Consider the following 19,089-nt stretch of genomic DNA (forward strand, 5'->3'; position numbering starts at 1 on the left):
AACAGATGGCTTCAAAAGTAATGATCTGCTCTCCCCAAAATAACTAACTAGCAAAAAATCTGCTTCTGCTGCTTGGTGCCTCTCCTGTTACACTGGCTAGCTCCTCCCTCACCTCTCTCCCAAGGTAATTTCAAGAGGCTAGATTTCGACAGCTCTCCTCTTTCACAGAGCAGAGGCTGAGCGGGAAGCACACAGCCTGCCCGAGGCTGGGCAGGCCGCAGAGCACAGGTCACTTCCAGCTGCTGCTGCAGCCTCCACTGTCAGCAGGCAGCACTTCAGTGCAGACACAGCTCCACGCCCTGTCTGGCACGGAGCAGTAAAATACAGAGGCAGTTCAAATGCTGCTTGGCCCCCGATATTTCTAAAATTGGCATCCAATCTTCTAAGTGCTCTTCTGCCTTGAATGAAGTATCACTAGTGAGCACACTGCCGAGGCCACAGTCTGGCCATCCCATCAGTATGCATCTGCGGGGCTTGTAGGAGGCACTGCGGGGGGATGCTGCAGGAAACGGGATGCTGCCTCCTGCCCTGGGAAATTTAGTCCTTGAAATTTGGAACTCAATCCCACAGCTCTGAAGGACCGAAGAAACACTGCCCTGTAAGAGCTCAATGTCTACCAAACACTAGATGTATGTAAGAATGCATTTAAGGACCATGCTTATCACAGCTAGAAAGACCTCCAACACAGAAATTAAAACTGAGCCATGATTATCACCCCAGTGAAAGAAATCAAACTGTTACAGGTATTCCCAGTTCCCACAGCAACCCCCAGGTTCATACTGTTAGATTGAAAGTGAGAGCACATTTGGCAACTTGCTCTTTCAATAGTGTGCATTAAGCAGTACAGCTGTGAATCATGCTGGCAGTATGTAAGCTCAGCCATTATCATCTCAGTTGAAGGTTGAAGCCGTGCCCAGATGCACTCACAGACCCTGGCTCAGAACTGCTGATTTTCTGCTAAAATACGCCTCACTAATCCAAAGAAATGGGGCACATTCAAAAAAGGGTCAGAAATGATTACACGCTAGTAGTCCTAAAAATAAACCAACTTACTTTGTGTCCAATTTGCTTAGATCAGCAGCACAGTATGTTCTCATTACTATTTAATATTAATAACAAAAGCTGTACAAAAGTAAATAACAGGGAATGAGATGGATTGGTGCATGTGTGCATTCGACAGATCTGTCAACAAAGTCTTACAAAGAATAGCACTGGCCTATGGAAGTCAGTCACAGCTAACATAGACAAAACCTACCAGGCTTGCTCTACTTTCTGACAGAAATGGATCTCAAGACTTCAACATTTTTCTAGTCTTTCAGAACGCACACTAACAAACCCCAAGTACCAGGGGGAGTCCTTTCTTTTTGATTAAAAAGGAGAATCTCCATCAATTCAGACACATCCAGAAAGCCACTGTGGCACTCACAGGTGATTATTTGGCACCTGTTAATTTAGGGCCATTTGTGCAGCTGCACACCAGAAAATGCTTTCAAAAGGCTTTTATGCTTTTGCAGTTTTAATTTCAAACCGAGGTAAAGTAATAGCTGACATTTTCCCCTTCTAACACTCCCACTGTCCATCTTTGCTTACAGACATTAAGAATTTCAAAAATCACACTTTAGGTAGAAATTTTGGGGACTGGTTAGAAATATGGGGGTATTTCTCCATTGTGAGTAAGACAGAAAGAAAGGAAAAAAGTACAATTAACATTTTTGTCTGTATGCTGATTATCTTAAATGCAAAAGGACACCTGCTGGTCACCCCCACCAGGAAGCATGGCTTTTTCATTGCTCAGGACAAAGCATAGCTTTTTTACTAGCTACTTAACTGGTATAGAGCTAGGAGTGAGAACTCTATCCTCTTCAGGAATAAAGTTGGAAGGCAATTTCAGCAAAATCTATGCATATCAAAGGTTACACTTAAAGAACAGAGTAATGAATGACTCACGCAAGTCCGCTGCTTTAAATCAAGGCTGAATAGGTGTGGTGTTTTTTTTCCCCACACTCCCCCACTGAGCTAGGCCACTTCCCCCAGTGATCCTACAAGAGTCAACTCCCACCCCATGAGAGGAAATACATCTGCCATGTAACCAACATCTTTGTGGCACATTTTGGACTGAAGACAAATGGGGAGGTTCTTCCCTTGATTTAAAGATGCTCCAAAATTAAATACAGAATATCACTGCTTTGTTCAAATGAAACATAGTAAGCAGAGGAAACAGAGATCCTACAAATGAAAGGATGAGGACAGATATATGGGAAGTTGAGAGGTTCATTATGACTCCTCAGGGCACCTAGAACATAAAGTGGACATCTCTAAGACTGCTCTGCTGCTCCACAGCTCATCTGACTCAGAGGAGCTCAGCTGCCCCAGACTGCATCAGTCTTCCTGAGATTAAAAACTGCCATTCCCAGACACAGTCCCATTTCACTCCCCTAGTTCTCACCCTTGCCCGTCCCTCTCTTCTGACTTTTATTCTTGCTGCTTTCTTTATAGCTTTACCTTCTTCCTGCACCTCCTTCCTACTGGTAGTCCAGCCACATCTGTTTTCATTAGCACCTTCCATTTTATTTCCACTTTTCCCCTGCCTCTTCTCCAAGTCCTACTGCAGAGTCCCCCATCACACCCAGTCCCATCTTCATGGCTCTCTTCACCTCTGCTCCAAACCAGGCCACCTTCTCAAGCAGGGTTTTGCCTTCCTTCTCTAGGTCCAGTACAATAGGCTCAATTCTTACCCTCCCCTTCATTAGGTGAGATCTGCACATGGGAAACTGAAAGTATGATGAGCAACAGCATTTGAGAGAGCCAAACCAACTTCAGCTTCAGCAGCAAGCTGCAGAGCATGCCAACAACTGCAGGTCATAGTGTGAGCATGCAGATAATCTTAGACACTTGTTTTTTGCAGGTAGATTCTCTTCATCAGTCAACTTGTTTGTCCCATGAATAGCACCAAAGGAATGCTGTGCTGATGGAAGAGAGGCACTAAGCATGTGTAATGGAAAAAGAGACATCTCTTAGAGGAGAGAGAAGAGCCAGCTTGAATAAATTAGAGTTGGAAAGAATGAAGGATTCTCTGGACGTCTTGATGGCCACCAGTTATTACAGTAATACAGTAACAACCAGTTATAGAAAGAATTCTGTATTGCTAAGTCTGGACTAGGCCCTTGCAAAGGCAGACCTTATAGCCACAGTTTTAAAAATATAGCTATAGCATTACTTGTCCCAAAGAGAGGAAGAACACTCAGAAGAAGCAGAACATTATCAGGTAAATCACAAACACACAGAGCACAGTGCTTCCTAGCCCACAGGGCACAGTGAGACACAGCCCCATGCCAGGTGATGCTCCAAACCCACACTCACCAAGGCACATCACATGTGGCTTCCGTCTGCTGCTGAACAAAGTGTTTCACCAGCTCAGGCAAGGCAGCAGCAAGGTGCAGCTACCATAGGCCAGAGCTCAGCATTGGCTGTAAAACCCAGTAGGGAAACAGCACATGTGCTGCAGCAAGACTTCCCACTCACAACATCTGCCCCAAATCCAAGTCCTGGCAGTCTTGGGGAACAATCATAGAATTGTAGGATCACTTTTAACAGAACATGCATGGGGCAGTCACACAAGAAATTCACAGAAACCCACCTTGTTTATTGGTGATGCCCTGCTCACAAGGCCTGCTGCATAAGGTTGTCTTAATGCATGAGAACAGCCCTCCTTCCTACAGGAGGGAGCTGCCGGGAGCCATTTGGAAACTCTATTTCAGCACCAGCAGTACTGGCGTGTTTACTACTGAACTGATATATCAGCATTCCACACAAAGGATCTGGAGACCCAAACAAGATACTTGTTTTCTTCAATGTCTTTTTATGCCTGGCCTGATTCTTATATTTGCTAATGGAAAACTGAATAAGAGAAAGCAGCAGAAAAGCTAGAGAGCCCAGCAGTTTCTCCAAATGAATAATTTAAGAATCTGTATCATCCTTCACTTCAGCATCCACATCTTGTTTGCACTTAGTTCTCAAATAGTCAAGTAGACAGAAGAAAAGCTCAGTTGAGGCTACAATTCAAGACATTGACGCTATCTTTTAAGTCTATTGCTTGCCAATGGCTTCAAGTCAAACTACAGTAGTACTTTAAACTCCTATGGAAAGTATGTCCGCATTAAAACTCAGTACAAGAAACTTAAACATCCTGACAGCATGCGGCCATGCATGAGATCACTGAAAAGCTGCAGCATTTTCTTCAGCTCTTTATGTTTTTGTTTCCTGGGAAGTCTGAAACCATAATCAGCAGCTTATACCCGAAGTCTATATTTCAGACAGTACAGACTGGAGAAAGTCCAGGAGTTGCATTAGCTCACAATATGCAGTAAAGTAACACAATCCTATCCAAGAAGATCCAGAGAACTAGAATGCTATTTGATGTAGGCTGAACAAAACTAGACAACTGCTCTTAGAGAGGACACTATAGGGATTTCACTTGGAAAGCATAATTTCATTTTTATAGTCAAATTCACACTTCTATCCCAAGAGAGAGGAAAAAAACCATATATTAAAGACTTTGGCATATGTAAGTTCTCAAGTTCTCAGCTAGTCCTATTTTTTGGAGCTTTTTTGATTGTCAAGAATTATCTTTATCTCTTGCAAGTCATTATGAGGAACAGTATGAGAGCATTCATAGTTTCTGATATTTCAAGGTAGGGCTTTGTTTCAGCTATAGACTGTAAGAAAATGTTCTGTTAGAACAAACACAAAACTCATGATGGGAAATGTCTTATTAACCCATTCTGTCTTTTCATCCTGTAGTCGGGATGCAAAGAGAAACAGAAGGCAGACAGCTTGGTAAGTAAAACTGAAAAATGACTTCCAAACATAGAAAGGCGGGGAAGAGAAAGGAGGAGACTGAAGGATGCCAAGGTGAATCAGCACCAGGAATGCCAGAAATCTCCATTGGTGTACACCACTGCCTGTTTTATGTAAAAAGTCGAGCAGCTGTTTCTTTGTGTTAGTGATACACTGTACGTTTTGTTCCAAAGGGTGAAAGTGTGTCACTGAGGGCATTCCAGGTTCACTACTTTGTGGCAAGTACCTTAAAAGGAACATCCAGAAATTTGCATTGTTAAATGATGTAACAAAATTTAACCTCTCCCCCCCAAAATAAAACTTACATTTTGTTTCTTTTTCCATACCTGAACTACTCCTGTTCACAGATTATTACTACTACTACTACTATTATTGTTATTATTGCCTTAATATCCTATACTGTGAAAAAAATAAGCTATTATAGACTCCATACAGGATACTTGTATTTTCAAGTTTAAAGCCTGCAGTGGGACTTTGGCTGCCTTTCAGTTATCCTTACTAAGAGGTAGGGTTTGGAACCCCTTTTGGGTTCCATTATGTAAGAACAATTGATAAATATATCCATCACCATCTACTGGTACTACAAATATAGAATATCCCGAGTTGGAAGGGACTCACAAGGATCATCGAGTCCAACTCCTGGCTGGAATTGATATCTAAACTACTCCTATTTTTAATTCCTCTTATTCTGACTTAACAGAGCATGTTGGTTACCTCTGTCATAAATAAAAGCCACTTATATGATGCACAGCCAATCTACAAACAAAGCCCTTATCTTTCTTAGAACTGAGCCATTGCACTCCCTTAAGCTCCAGTTAGATTATAGTTTTTCCTGTGACTTCTTCCACATCACACAGAGGCCACACTCATTCTATGTCTATCTGATGCCTGAAGACCAGTTGCGGGGTGACTTTGTGCCCACCTTAGGTTTTCAAGACATTTCCTGAAATCCATAAGACAGGTTACAAAAGCAGGCAGCAGTAATGGTGGAAGGGCTTTACTAATATAGACTAATATTGAAAAAATTGAGAACCCTGCCTCCAGTTCCATCCACATGACTGAAGACATATGGAACCAAATTGCCATGTGAAAGGGATGTTTTAACATACTTCTGTCTTTCACAGTTTCTGAAGAACTGCCTTCAAAGAAGCTCAAACATAGATAAGCTGTACCTACAATATCGGTGACCATGGAGGATGATACAGTCGCTCCTTCAATATATCCTATTTGCTGCTGACCTGTTCCCAACAAGATTTCCATTTTGGAAGCTGCTGGCTTGTAACTCATAAAGACAAATGCTAGCACAACAACACCCCCTTTCCTGGCACGCAATTTATCCAAATTAGCTTTTCTGACCTCCTCCACCTAGCCAGAGCTCGGGTTGAGGGCTGTGGTGCCCTCCTGGCACAAAGCCCAGGGCACAGGTTGGGGAGCAGGCTGCTTCCAGATCCCTCACCACACCAGTGGCCTCTGCCATTTTGAATACTGTAACTGGTATGCAAAGTCATTTTTCATGAGAAAGCCGGATATTTAACTTTAAAATAAACCGTTACAACAACTTAATTTAGAGGCCATTTGTACAGACAATAGACAGCCTATTAAAAGGAACCAGAAAGTCAGACAAGCAAGTTAGAAGGTACTGACCTCTCCTGTAACTTCTTTAATCTGACATTCCTTTAACTATACACTAATCACTTTTGGGTACAGCACCTAAGAAAAAAAATAGTGAAAAGCTTCAAAAAAGAGCACTGAGAGCTTTGCTCTGGTCTCCTCTGCAGTGTGCAGCCCAATGCACATTGACAGTGCATCATTGGATGTGTACGAAAACCACCACCTTGATAAAACAGCCTAATTCAAAGCCTAAAAAAGCCTATTGCCAATTCTGCTAGCAGCACAAATAAAGCATCCCTCACTCTGCAAAGCCTTGAAACTTTTCTTAATGTTTCAACTCTGGATTTTGTTCCTGCTAAGGAAAAAAAAAAAGAAGAAGAAAAAAAACCTAAAAACAATCAACTCACAGTTTTTGTTAGAGTAGATTTTATCTGATTTCAGAAGTAAATAATATGGGCATAAAAAAAAAAAAAAGAGAGAGACAGAAACAGTAGGTTTTTTTCTTTTTACTATTTCACTTTCACTTGCAACTATGGACTGACTGCAGGTAGCTTTGTAAGCTAACACCATAGGCTAAGGATGGAAACCAGCTGACAAAGAATGCCTGAAGCTACATTTGCCCGATTAAGTTCCTTTAAATAAAGCTGATTCTATTTGTGTGCAAATGAATCTGATCTTGAAATCTCAATGCTCAAAGAAAAACTATGAAAATAAAACCTTTCAAAGAGAAGTCAGAGAACTACTTGACAACTAGAACAGCCATAGGCTCACCAGGTAACAGGTTTATAACCTCCCAAGCCAGTAAACTCCTTATTTCTTTCCCCATTTAATCAATTACCTTCTTTCTCCTCCCCCTCTGCTGCAGGAACACCATACCAGCAAGCTCCTCTCCAACACTTCAACACATATCTGATTGAACGGAGTAGTTTTTCATAACTTCTGTTTAACCTTGAAATCTGCTGCTTCTATTTCAGACTGATGAAGTGCTGGTGTGCCTGAAAGCTTGTCTCATTTTTTCCCCCCCTATACCAGCTGGTCTAATAAATTACCTATTCCTGTGTGAGCTATGTCCTTAGATCATACAGCAAAAACAATATTATGCCACTTCAAACTTACATTAAGCCCTAATTCTAAACCTTCTGACTTAGTTAAAAACAAATCACCTAAATACTGCCTTGCATTACAAAGGTACTTGTTCAAGTTCTCCTCTCATCACACAGATGAGGGTATATACACAAGCAAAGGCTCACTTATTAAATAACTTTCAGCAACAGAAATGTTTCCTGTCCAAGTTGCTCTAAATATTTAAAATAAAAATACTGATTGCAGATCGTAGTCAGTTTGAGGAGACTCCAGGGCTGATGGTTAGGCTCTTAAACTCTTTGCTGCAGAGCACCAGCGTATAATCAGTTTGCATGATTTAAATTTAAAAAGCAACTTTCTCATTTCATTTGAGAAAGGGAAGGGGGCTGGGGAAGGAACATTTTGCTGCAGATAAATCATCTCTTTTCAGTCCATGGGGAAAGGCTCTTTTTTTCCCCTCAAGGTCCGGCAGCTGGAGGCTCAGCTCCCACTCAGACATGCCTTTATTTGGAAACAATGCCGGAGCTCGCAGGGCTGGGCTTCTTCAGATACGGTGCCCGGAGAGCTAACAACAACTGGGCAAACAGTGGCAGCTCTGCTCAGTCAATGCAGCCACATGCTGCTGTAAACATCCCTGCACACAAACAATGCGGAGCTGATAGTCTGAAAAAGCAATCAAACAAAAACCCCTTGTAATTGCTTATTGATCATTAAAGGAAAGAGAAGAATTGCAGTCTCTGCTTGTCGACAGAGGCCAATACTCCTTAAAAATCCTACAAGCTTTAAGCTCACACAGCTATACTCTTCAAGATGCTTGTTTCCTATACCACAGTACTACCCTCAGTAATAATATTTGTTCCTGAGAGCAAATAAGAGACACTTACTCCAATGTCTGCAGCCACACAAGCAGCATTGGTTGTAAATGCGAGAGAGTTGGGCAGCTAAATGAAATGCTGCCAAATGACTGAGAATAAAATAATGAAGGTTGGAAAAGACCACTAAGATCATCCAATCAGAACCCACCACCATGCCCACTAACCATGCCCATCAGTGCCACATCTCCACGGTTCCCAAACACCTCCAGGGATGGTGATTCCACCACCTCTCAGCTCAGCTTGTGCTAATGCATCATCACTTTCTGAGAAGAACTTTTTCCTAACATCTGACCTGAACCTCTCCTACTGCTACTTGAGTCCATTACCTCTCATCCTAGCTTCAAACTGTGTACCGTCAATGTACAAAATTGTAGGAATCAGCTCACATGTTGGCACTGCACTCACCACTTCACTGTAACTCCTGCAAGACGATTCCCTGGGATCACATCCCCCTTTCTTCCTACAGACAGAGAAGAGATACTATTTTTACATACCCGCTGTTTATTTTCATCAAAGTGGGCCAGCCAGAACTAGAATTCAAGGCCAGCCATCTTCCTTACATCACTGTCTTCCATGGGTTGCAGGACATGGGCAGCAAAGGAACCCAAGTGACACCAGGAGACCCTGAGAATTCAAAGCTGTTCACCTCTGATGCTCACCTGACATCAGGATCCATCTGAATGTCCTTTCTTCACCCTGCTTTTCTCATACATTCTCAGCTCATCTCTTCAACGATTTTTATTTTTTGGAAAACCCCCAATCATGTTCCATTCAGATTCCCCTCAGCCTCCATCTCCTCCCTCTCAGAAACTGCCAAGGTCATACACAGGAATCTTTTAAAAATAAATAAGTAAAAATTTTAAAAAGGCACGGAAGCAAAATAGGATATATCTATTTAAATGCACTTTCAACTTTCATAGAAAATGAACTTCTGTTCCTGAAGTCAAAGCTCTCATTCCGTTGTCTTCAGCCTGGATTATCCCCTCTGCTGCTCCTGGAGCACTGGCTCAGCACTGTTGAACTGAGGAAAGATTATCCACTCTGACATTGCTACCCACTTGTGCTGGGCGCTCACCACCACCAAGCCGGTCTCCCGCTTCCCAGTTTTCTAGACCACAGTGTTCACAGAAACACCTGCTTGCCATGACAGGCACAACGTCTCAAGAAACTACTTGCATGCATCCCTTGGCAGACACCTGATCTGATTACACCCGGCCCTGTGCCTGTGGGTACTGTTCACCTCAGGAGGGCAACCAAAAGAATCTCTTGAGCCAGACATGATTCACATCTTCCTAAAAATGCCACATCCCCATCTGGAATGCCCAGACATTTCAGCCAGGAAAACCAAGTACAACAGCATCACAATAATGAGCCTTGGTAGAATGAAGAGGAAATACCTACTTAAAAAACTTAATTTGCTAAGGAAAAGCCTGGACTTAAAACAAAGAGCTTTTCTTCCCAGAGGACAGCCTTGTGCTGATGGTTTGGCACCTGTTCAGTTCCTCCTCCCTGACAGCAGCCTTGCTGCCTCCTGCACAGACGCAATCAACAGCATTTTGCCTGCCTGCAAGTTACATTTTTCAAGGCTCATCCAGAAGAACCTTGCAGCTTGTTTCCCATCATGAAATACACCTTGCAAATATGTACTTTTTCCTGATCTCACAAAGAGAGTCCATGCAGTGTCTTGGAAAGTAAAGCGGGAGGAGGTGGGTTGGGAGAAAGACCGTTTCTGTTACTCACTTTTCAGCAAGGGACCAGAGCTGAAGAATAAGTATGGAAGGAATCATGCTTGTTTAGTCACGCAAACTGCAAAATTACATACATGGTAAATAATTTCTCCTTACAGAAGATTCTGAAGTCTGTTGTAAAAAGGCAGACATTGCCTCTGTAGTCATCCCACAGCAAGGGCAGTGGAAGGCTGAGGTAAGAAGTGATTTTCCTTCTCTCAAAATTGAAGCAAGTCTCATTAGGCACAGTGATTTCCTTTTGCACTCCCTCAGTTTGCAAGCACTCTCCTGAGAACTATTTCTCATACAGGATATTTCAAAACTTGAGGCTTCTTGCGACTTTATGGCTATAATGGCATCTCTGTTGCTCACTGCTGAAGGGTTTCCTCTTAAGTAAGATTTCAACTTCAAAACAACTCAGAACTATTTCCTAAGTCCTCCCAAACCTTCCAAATCTTATTTAGCATGTTTTAAGATATGCAGTTGTTCTCAGACTTTTTTGCTGGCATTTACAAAGTTCTTCATTTATGTTTACAGTGTTTGCTGTTCCTTGCTCTGGCAGAAGGCAGGGGATGGTCAGCTGTTCCAATGCCTTGACACAAACAAATTACTAGTTTAGTTCAGTTTAGATTGTAGCTTTACACTTTATAAAAAAAAATAAAATAAAATTCAAGTATTATTTCTGTTCCTCCTCCTCCTACCAGCTGTGCTGATAAAAGGTTCTTGTGTCACAGATCTTGATTCAAGAAGCACAATAGCATGTTTTTTCTTAGCATTCCCTCTATTTAAGAAAGAAAATTTGTATTTTACTTTAAGCAGAACAGTAGTATTAATTTCAGGAAGATCCTAAAATTCAAGACCTGACTACCCTGATTCCAAGTAGTTCAATACTTTTGCCCATCAAACCACTGTAGGGATCGCATAGGATTTACTTCAGCATTTCTAAAGTTTCAACCAATATGATGGAGAAAGGCAGTAAGAAAAATAAGAGCACAGAGACCATCAACAATAGTTAGAGATTTTTCAAACTGTTTCAGCCAAGCGAGACTACAACTATGATCTCAGTAGCTCTCTCCACTTCCCAGCAATTCTGAAAGCAATATAAACTACTGATAGCATACAAAATAGAAATGAGGTATTTTTCATAGCTCTTTCAAGAGGCATAAAGTCTCTTAAAGCAACAATCCTTACAAGTGAGTGATTGCAGTATTAGTATCCCCTGTAATAAGTCTAGTGCATGCTCCAGATAAAACACTGCGTCTAACAACAACTGGCAATTTTCGAGAGAGCCACTCCATGCTTCCTAGCCCAGCAGGGTACTTCATAGCAAGCAAGCCAGAAATCAAGACCAACTCAGTAACAAAAGACACAATCAGCTGCTGAACTACTTGAAGATGATTTATTTACACAGTGACTAGATGTAAATACTTCTTCTCTAAAGCAGTAGACCTTTAGTTCAGGGAATATATTAAGAGATTTGGAACCTACATCCAAGGCTGTGGCTCCCTCTGATTGCCATACTGTGTAAAAACTGCTGCGAGCCCGTGTTCAGCCTAGTTAGCCAAGAATTTTACCATCTCTATTATTAACTATGGAGTCTGACATCATCATCCCCTCAAGGTTCTCTTAAAATTTTAATAACCTGGTTTATGAATATTCATTTGCCAGCATTACACTTCCAGGGATTTATGAAAACCCAACGGCATGTCAGTTCCCAAATAGATTCCATTATTCCTGCTGCTCCTTAGTGTATTTATTACAAACCAATTTCATGCTGTCAGAAAGTGCATCAAGCCTGCAGTTGGTCCAACCATCGAGGTCATTTCACAGAGATTAACAGGCAAAGCAGATGGAGTGCTCCTGCTAAGAATGCCTTTTAATCCCTCACTGGACTTGATGCTTCTTCATAGGGCTCATTGGTTCTAGCCTTTAAACCCTGCTCCTCCTTTATCTCCTCCTGTTCCTCTCCTCCCACATGCCAATGGAATGAGAAGCCAGGCACGCAGCAGCCAGCCCTTCAAAGTCTGCTGCTGTGTAAGAGCAGCCATGGACTCCCGAAGCCCAGACCACGAAGGGCTTATGAGTTTGGGAGAGACAGTTATTTCATGCAGTCAGCTTGCTTCAGCAAATACTGCAAACAGCTAAATAAAGTTTGTGACACATCATTCCATTACCGAGAGTCGTAAACACTTCTTATGTACTGAAATACATCATTTGCTTGGCAATTGCTCTTCTTTTTGTTTTCCCCCCTCAGAACTGTGGCAGTGCTGCAGTGTAAAACCATTGACTTGGACGTTATTGCATTTCACAGATGTGTGACTCAAACATCCCCAGATGCAAAGCAGCTCCTTATTCTGAAAGGAGAGATCAATGAAACCTCACAGAGCAGGTTTATCAAAAGCTCTTCTAGATTTGAATCATAAAACAAATGTTTAGATCATTTGAAAAAGCTATGTTAAATATATTAAGTCAGGTCTATTTTCACTCAATTATTTAGAAGCTTTCTTATAATATTCATGCAAACTAGTAAGCAAAACCAGACAGCCAAGTGGTATTCGTCATTTCTCTCATCTATTCCTCGGTTGCACTTCTTTGTCAGCAAAGAAGCAGCTTGAGTGTCTCAGAACTACTTTTGCCATTCTGTAGCAAAATGAATTTAAAGAGATCTTTCTGAAGGCACTGTCAAACCTTACCTTAAAACGATTTATGCAATTATGTTGTTTTCCCCTCACTGTCACCGCTACAGAAAAAGTTCACAAAAGGTTTTGATTTGTCATAAACAAATATTCAAAGTTTCTGCTTTGTTTGTGTTTCTGCTCCAAAATTTAAGAAGTAACGGAAAGATCTCTATTTCAAAGAGTCATTTCCAATAGTACCATTCAGCAAATGTAATATTTAAAAGTACCTCCAAATGGAACCTGCAGGCCATTGAAAGCTAGCAAGGGAAAAGAGGGTCAGAAACACAGATAAAGAATAACTTAAGTGATAAAAGGGTATAGTCCTTGCAGGGAAAGGAAGGGGAAATTAGAGACCAGCAACTCAAAGGCAGTCAAGAAGAAAGGTCAGAAAGTCTTGAGGGATGTAATCATGATCTTGTTTTAAAAAGGGAAAGGCTAAAATTCCAACTGATACAATGGCCTATTGGCCAGTCCAGAAACTTAGAAGTACCATGAATAAAATGATTTATAGAGCATCACTTGAGATTTTTCACTTGATGCTTCCTTTAGCTCCTAGGCCATAGCTTTGGGAGTTGGAAGAGCTGTAAATTCTTCCCAAAACCTGGTGAAAAGCTCCAAGACTACAGGCAGTCCCTGCACTGGCCAGAGCACAGCAGGCACAGCACCACTGTGATTCAGCTACACTATTTCTGGTTGCTTCTGCAGACAAACCAGGCTATTTGGCCAAATTTTTTTTTATTCTGAGACCTCTTTGGGGAGGGAATAATTTAAGCTATGTTTTCAGAACACAAAGGCCTATTGTCAGTCACCAGCAGCTTGTTTGCCCCAACAGGGAACAGTGATATATCTTTTGTGGTAGAGGGGGAAGGGGAACCTTTTGCTTCTAAGAGATCTCCTTGAGAAGCAAAATGTTGTTATTACTGTTTTTAAACAACAACAAAAAAAGTTACAATAAATTATTTCAAGAATTCTTGAGCTAGATTTCTGCTTTTTTAAGAAATCTAGAAGGAAGAAAAAAAAAAAAAAGTTTGCTCTGCTCTTGCCTCATTTATATATTTGTTTTTATGGACTTGCAAGCTAAACTCTTAGCCCACAACAAAACCTCGTTTGGGTTGCTGTCAGCCCTTAAAGCTGAAAAGCTACACCACTTGGCAGCTGGTTGTAGGAAGGAACTTCAGCTACATGGAAAAACAAGATAGGCAGGGTAAAGCTGGACGTCCAGGGTTTTTTTGGCATCCAATTCTCTCATAAGACATAGAGCTACATTAGCCAGGGTTAGGGTCCTGCATTATGTAAATATTTCCTAGTGCTTACAGCTTGCCTGCCTTGCTGGACCACCCAGACAGTACAGCCTGGTGGCCATAGGAACAATACAGCCAAATGTATAGTGCCTTACTGTATTGTACTTATAACCCCAGGGAACTTACAGAAGAGACTTCTGTGTCAGAAGAGCCACGTGCCTGCACAGCATGATGCACCAGAGCATCACTGTGCAGGCAGAAGCACTGCCTGTCATGTTCAAGTTTCAGCCTACCAGTCTCATAATGTGCAAGGGCCATTCTGAAATTTTGCTCCTCTGCGAATGGAAACCTTTTGTTCAGCAAAATAAATAAATAAATAAATAAAAATAAATCTGGGTTTGCAGAAGCAACACAAACACCAGAAAACTACTTTGTAATTGAACCAATCATTGCATGCTGCAAGAGAGAAGCAATTCAGGAGCGTTAATCAACCTGGAGCCAATTAAACTTGAGCTACCTGTTTCTTCAGGTTGCATTTCAACAGCCACTGAATCAAAGATGGAGTAAAGCATCCCAAAGTGCTGAACACTGTTAGGTACATGACACATGAGTGAAGTCATGTCAAGCAACAGCCACTTACACCTCCTAGGGTGTAATCTCATGATGCAATACTCAGATTAAATCTTAAACTATTATCCCAGCATATCAACCCTGACTGTTTCCAGCAGAGAGGTGACCCAAAGATCCTGTTTAAACCAGCCCATTTATCCAATCAAGACAGTAAAAACAAAAGCGTGTGAAAGCTCCTCTTTAAGTAGTTCCCTTGGTTCTCCTTGAAATCATCTCTAGGTTTCAGTCTCAAAGCCAGGTCCCCTATCCTCATTCATACCCAAACTCTGCTCTCACTGCTCTCTCTCCCCCCCCCTCAAGTTTTGCACAGGGACCAAGTGGCCCACTGTGACAGGCTGCTGAGCTTGGAAGACAAGCCAGAGCAACCAAGCCTAGCAGTGCTTGCTCTATCTTTAGTGTTTGCTTAGAGGAATGTGCACAGAGTCACTTTCTTTCCTGGCAATTACTTTCACAGATCCATGCTGTCATGACGTATCATTGTCTGCATACAATCTCACATCATAGACAATTGCAAGTCAGTCATAGAAGTCTATGCAACTACTGGCCCATGTTTAACTCAGAAATACACATTCATTTAGTGTTTCAGTGCAAACTAACAATTTCTGTGCTGGCTTCAATAAAGCTCCCAAGATATCAAATTTATTTGACTTTGATATCTGCACTTCAAAATTATGCCTTAGCTTTACCTACACTTCATTTAATGAAGTCCAAAGAAATCAGCATAGGTAGCATGTAAGCCTCTGCAATTCAGACAAAAGTTTATTTAAACGTGATATGAAAGGTGCAGAGGTGACTAATTTTAAGCAGAAGACGGTTCAGACCTTAGTCCCCATGATGCTTTTTCAGAGGGACGAATCAGAAGCAAGGAGACAGCTAGGCAGCATGAACTCAGAGCTAGAAGGAACAGCAGTAGGCTTAGCCCAAGAATCAAACTTAAAATGAGAGAGAAGCTCTTTATGGCATAAGAATATTAAGGATATAGAGTAAGACTAAGGATATTAGAACAACAGCACTGTGCAGCCAGATGGTGAACTGCGGCAGATGGAGAGAACAGTTCTGGAGCAATTTGGGGAGTGGCAATGACCTGAATGGTTTCCTAAAAGAGTATTTTAAAGCAAGGTTGCCATTTCTACCATTCTCATTTGCAAATCCAAACCATCAGCTGCCTAAAGCAGTCAGAAAAAAAAACACCTTTTATGCCTAGCCTTAAACATTGGCAGGAACATGACCCAGTAGGTGTGCTTGAATATACCTAACATACGTGAGCAGCTACCATGGTTGCTTTTATTAACTCAGCTGACAGTAGGAAAGAATGTTGCTGGCTTCACCAAATGGTGTTCAAACTGTCTAGGCATCTCCACAGTAAATAGAGAGACCTGAATTTGAAACTTATGAGCCAGAAATCTGAACCTCCACTTCGAGAGACAGTCATAAATATGAGTCTACAAGCACATGAACTGCAAGGCAACTCTTGAGCTCCCTTGCTTCAAAAGCAGGGCAGCTGATATGAGCACAGAAAGTCTTATTGACTATTTTATGTTTTCCTGCAATTAGCAATCACTATAAACCTTCTTAGTTAATGTTTGACACATGACTTGCTCAGAGAACAGAATTTTGGACTGAAGTGTGCTGGGCAACCTGATGCTGTTTTCACCTGTGACTCAACCATTATGCATCATTATATCCAGCATATATACATGATCCTAATATCCCAGAACATGATTAACACTGGAAAAACCGAGCTTTTATGACTCTGAGTGCCAGAATGGATTCTTATTCCTTTGCCCACCTAAATGGAACCTTTACACATAAAGCACTGTGTCTTTGTCTAATGACTGATGAGAACAGAAATTCCAACCACTTACATACATGTGAGCTTTCACAACTACTAAGTTACCAGAATTCTCAGCTGAATGCTTCTCTATCTGGCACTCAGGATGCTACGCATGAGTTTATGGTCAAAGCTTTTCAGTTGAGCTCTGAGATGCTTCAAAACAACCAATTCTTCACTGCTGCTTCAAAGAACCTAACTAACCAAGCTCTCTACAGCTCCAATATCACATTTATCCTGGTATCACTGTGAGACCTCTGACTGGACATCTCACTTGAAATGCAGAGGACAGCAAGTAGCTCCGTGAAGACTCAGCTCCTCCTCTACTTTGGCTGGCACCAGCATCACTGGTCTGCCTGGCTCTTCACTGTATCACTTGCATCTGCAGATGTAGCCTGAACTGGTTTTGTGGTAAGTGACAACACAAGCATTTTTTATCATGGGTTACCCAATATATTCTTATCTGCTTAAGGCAGATTCCAACTAGAACATACTTCACTCTTTAAAAACCAGAGACCTTCCAATGTGTCAGTTAACTCTAAAACAGCTAGCAGGGAAAGTAGTAAAAACAGTAAAATCATAAGGGGAGAAAGTTTTGCCTACTGTTTCACTTGACAGTGTAGTACTCCCTTCCACAGTGTCAAATGAGGTTTCTGTGTGGAGAAACAGAAGCCTATATCTTCTGCAAGAAATAGCAGTGCCTCTGAAAAGTGAACAATCTCAGCCCACCCTGATCCTGCAAACTGTTCCACAACTTTGGCTTTTTTGAAGTTGTAATGAAATTGCCATGCACAAGAGCCAACAAATTGGAGAGCAAAAACGCACTCTAGCAATGGCAATTTAAACTAAATGAGCTCATGCAATTTTCACTTAAGTCCATGATATGAAAGGCTTCACACATAACAGCATATCTTGCCAATCCATTGTAAGCAAGGAAAATAACAATGCTGCACACATTTTGTACAAACATACAAAATTCTACACACTATAGGAAGAGGTTTGCTTAAACAAATGTACTAAGACTATAAAAAGCTTTCAAACCACTTCATCAGCATAACTCCAAAAGAAGATCAGAGGGTGTTATGATATATGCGTAGTAACACACATGGCCACACAGGGAACCAGCAATAGGCTCCTCCAGCCTCTGGGAATGTCTTTGTCACAAATGGCTCAGCTCTGCCACCTCCAGCTCTGCTTAGACTCACTGTGAAGAAGAAATGTGTAAACCACAGTTTCGCTTTTCCTCCCCCTCTTTGGGCACTACATGCAAATTATGTTTATACTGTAATCTCTCTTCTCTGTACAAAAAGCAAAGATAGAATTGTTGGATTACAGTTCCTTGCCTGTCTCCTATTACCTTCATCCCATTGACACTATCAAACACAAGGAATTTGGCAAAGAAACGTCAAATACAAAGCTGCACTCCTTCAGAATAAGCCCTTAGAGATCTGAAAATCTCCTTCACATTGAAGACTTCTGCCAACAATGTCATTTACTAATACAACCAAGATAAAACAGTACTGGAAGAGATAGAATTAATGCTTAAATTAACTAACTAATCTCCTCTGAGATAGACACCAAGGAAGAAATGTTTACCTGTTCCAACAGTTAAAACATCTGCTGCACGAAGAGGAACTGATATTGTTACTTCTCATCAATTCCTGCACTACACCCTTGGTGCTCTTCAGGCTGAAACCCAAGTTAGAGACTTGTGCTCTTGTGCAGTCCCAGAGGTAGCCAACTTTCATGTCTGCTGTCTTTGTGGCCTGTTTTAAGTTTCATAAGGCACTGACATCTTCTAGCACATTTACAGGAGCACAACACTGCCATGCTAAAATGATGAATTTACATCAACTTGCTTTTTAAAATGCAGGCAGCAAAATAAAAAAAAAAATCTCTAAAAAAGGGTAATTATTAAAAATACTAACTTAACTGGAAGCAATGTAAAAGGTAGGTTATATACCTGTCAATCCCAGAGAAAAATTAACAGATAACCAGAATATTCTTTTTTCTTCATTGCCTCTGCAGGCAGAAGGATCTAATCTCCTATAAAATCTACAAATAGAGGTGAGTATTTAAATGGGTATCTGCCAAGGCTCATGTGAGAAAAGTTAAAAATATAGATCTATTTTTTCAAATAAATAATCCTTGCCCTAAACTGCTAAAAATACTTCTCAAACATTTAGACACATTTTGTCTCCTGGTATTCTCTAAGCTAAAACATTTTTATACAGTTCAGAACAAAAATTTTAGAGCCATCTGACAGACAAATGCAGATTTACAATCCAAAGAAAATGGAAGATAGCCCTAAACTGCTAGCTCCTGGAAGGGAAACAGAGGCGATGAGTAGAGCTATTTTTAAAACTTATTTCCTCGGTAAAGACAATCTTGTTGCATTTCTGGAGACCAAAATGCAACACCTGTAACACCCTTGAAGCGAGGAACCTCCTCCTCCCCCCAGCCCTCACTGTGCTCCCCCTTAGCAGCTGATCTGTAGCAGGAGTGGATGGAAAGGCAGCGGCAGTAACTTTCACCTGTTGTGTCCTAGTAACATTT

At 41.3% G+C, this 19,089-nt stretch overlaps 1 protein-coding gene across 26 annotated transcripts in view; it reads right to left on the minus strand.

The window, feature by feature from the left end:
• SVIL (supervillin) overlaps window positions 1-19,089 on the minus strand; it is a 130,598-nt gene that overhangs the window by 78,103 nt on the left and 33,406 nt on the right. The window lies entirely within an intron of this gene.

Source organism: Meleagris gallopavo, chromosome 6 (genome assembly GCF_905368555.1).
Source record: "Meleagris gallopavo chromosome 6, MGAL_WU_HG_1.1, whole genome shotgun sequence".
In the NCBI taxonomy this organism is placed as follows: domain Eukaryota; kingdom Metazoa; phylum Chordata; class Aves; order Galliformes; family Phasianidae; genus Meleagris; species Meleagris gallopavo.